Source organism: Heptranchias perlo, unplaced genomic scaffold (genome assembly GCF_035084215.1).
Source record: "Heptranchias perlo isolate sHepPer1 unplaced genomic scaffold, sHepPer1.hap1 HAP1_SCAFFOLD_44, whole genome shotgun sequence".
NCBI classification, from domain to species: Eukaryota; Metazoa; Chordata; class Chondrichthyes; order Hexanchiformes; family Hexanchidae; genus Heptranchias; species Heptranchias perlo.
The window spans coordinates 2,881,501-2,884,231 of record NW_027139453.1 but is presented as its reverse complement, the minus strand read 5'-3'; positions in this window follow the sequence as shown (position 1 = coordinate 2,884,231).

Here is a 2,731-nt window from a genome sequence, read left to right as displayed (position 1 = left end):
AGTCCATGTCATTGTCTGTTAACAATAACCGAGGGAACGGAATTGGAATCCAGTCGGTCTTTTCGTTTCCTTTTCTGTTCCTGTTCTCTCTCGGTCTCTCTAAAAGATGGTGCACTGTTTGGATCAGGAATCGAGTTCTGATCAGCCCTGTGACAGACAGACATGGATCCGTCACTGAAACCCCGAGACACAGGGAATGCTTTTCATTCTGTTCCAGGGGCACTTAGTGAGTCGCTGAAACGTTCGAATTCCAATCCCCACAATGGACGGAGCCAAGCGGAGGAGGGACGTGTTTGTCAATGATCGGACATTGGAGCCCATCGAAGTGTGAGTTCCGATGGTCGATGGGTGTCTGTGGAACGCAGTGAGGGCTTTGGTTTCCTTCCTTAAACTTGGACCCTTCAGTTCGCTCTTTGTGTTCAGCTGTTTTTGGTCGTGTTACTGAGTCAGGAATGTTGGACAAGACAGCAGGAGAATTCCCTGCGCTTCTTTCAACAGCGTTGGGGAATATTTAACATCCACCGACAGCGCCTCATTTAATCGTCTCTTCTGAAACCTTCCGCCAGTTATCCCTCAGGACTGCACTGATCTGGGACACTAAGGACATTCAATTAAGAAATCAGTAATTTAAACAGAAAACATGCGTCCCTCCCACATCCTGATACATTGCGGTTTCTGTACTGCAATCATTGGTTCAATCGTTGGTTTGTTTTCTCTCCCCTGAACCGACTTTCATTATCTGCCCCTCCTTTTCCTTCGACGCTCTTTGCATCCAATCGGTTTTGCCGTGAGCTTCAAATGCCGTCTATTTCCCACTGCAGTTCCGCTGACACTGCAAGTACAGCACCCAATGGGGAAGTGGTGATCCAGTGCTGAAAAAGAATGGGGAAGTTTACCTGTGATATTGGCTGGTTGCTGCGGAGCTTTCGTTGGTTGAACTGCAGTTCTACCCTGCAGGCACGCGGGGTCCCCAAGCCTTGGGTCTTCCAACAGGCATCACGTATCTCTGGACGAAGTTGAATGGGTCAAATCCCCGCTGGGAGAGAGAGAGGGGGTGGGCGGTGAGAGAAAGGGGGAGAATGAGAAAGAGAGGGCGAGCGAGCACACTGTATTGGAATAATATAAACTGTACTTGTCTCATTGTGATCTCGAGCTCCTCGACTCCACAACTGCCACTCACATTTGAAACCATTTGTCCCACATCAGATATCGTCCAGTTTCACATTTTCACTGTGAATGCAATTGCCCTGTATCCGGCATGAGGCGCACTGGTCTTCTAGCTGAAAATTGTAAATACATTCGACAGTTGTTGGTTCGAGAGCCACCAGAGTCGTATTTTAGATAAAGGTTCCACAATATTAAAGCTGCGCGGTGAAAATGTGTAACAAAAACCCAAACAGTTCACTGGTGTTCTTCTCGGAAGGAAACTACTACTCCTACACTTCCTGTTGTACAAGTGTTTCCAGTCTCACTCCACTATCTTGATCCTAAATTCACTCTGAACTGGATTGACGAACCGTTCTGAAGAAGGAGGCTCATCGCCCGCTCAGGGAATTAATAGGGAAGAAATAAAGAACATCACCTGACCAAAGTCATCCTGCTGGGCTCCCATTCCAATCTCCACACTCTATCCCCATTCAGTCTCACTGCCAACCTGGACATGATAATGTGCAGGAAGTAATGATCACTTCACTATATTTAAACACCTCTTGATGGAAATCTTTGAACGGGATCAAGTTTCGGTGTACGTCTCAGTGACACGCTGAATTCCGCAAGGTAGTTATGTGACACCTCACCCAGTTTGTTTGCCTGAACATGGAGGTGCATGGACTGTGGGCGGGGTTGGAACATGTGTGGAAACCGCATTAGATACAGACAGAGGAGGCAGAGAAAAGGGATACATTTGATAAGAACAAGGCGGTGTGATTAAACTGAGTCGAATACCCTGAGAAGAATCAGAGGACGGGAATAGTGATGGAAAAGCGTCACAGATAAGATCACCTGGGGACCGCTAGCCCCGAATCAGTGGTTATTTCCCTCTGGACAGTTTCCTCTTTGAGTTCAGTCGAAAAGTACGCCCACAATGCCCTTGAAACTGCGCTGGTTAGGTCAGACCAAGTTCCCGCTAAAATTTATTCATATAATCTAAAACCTAAAATCTTCCATGAACAGCGAAATCGGGCAGGGTAATAGAACGTTATTGTTTCTTTTGTTTCTTTCCATTAAAACTTGTTCCTTGATATATTCACGAGTGGTAACCTGGTGTTTTTTGAGTAAAAGAGCTGAAATAGAGGGACACCACTCGTCATATCCTGTCAGTTTGAGTACATACCCATTATCTCTACTTTCTGTCTCCGACCTCCTAACCAATTCCCTACCCATGTCAATAGGTTGCCTCCGATTCTATGCGCTCTCATTTTTGTTAACCACCTCTTATGTGACACCTTATTGAAGTCCACATAAATAACTCCCTTTATCTACCAGGTTAGTTACCTAATCCAGGAATCCAACGAAGTTCGTTAGACATGAGTTACCTTTCAAAGTCCACGCTGGTTCTCTCTGATCAGTTGATATGTGTTCAATTGCTCAGTCACTCTGTCTCTAATAACAGATTCTAGTATCTTCCTCCACAGACGTTAGACCAATAGGCCCATATTCTTCCAGTGTATCTCTCTTACCCTCCGGAAGTATTAGAGTGACATTGGAAATTTTCGAAACCATGGAAACAATT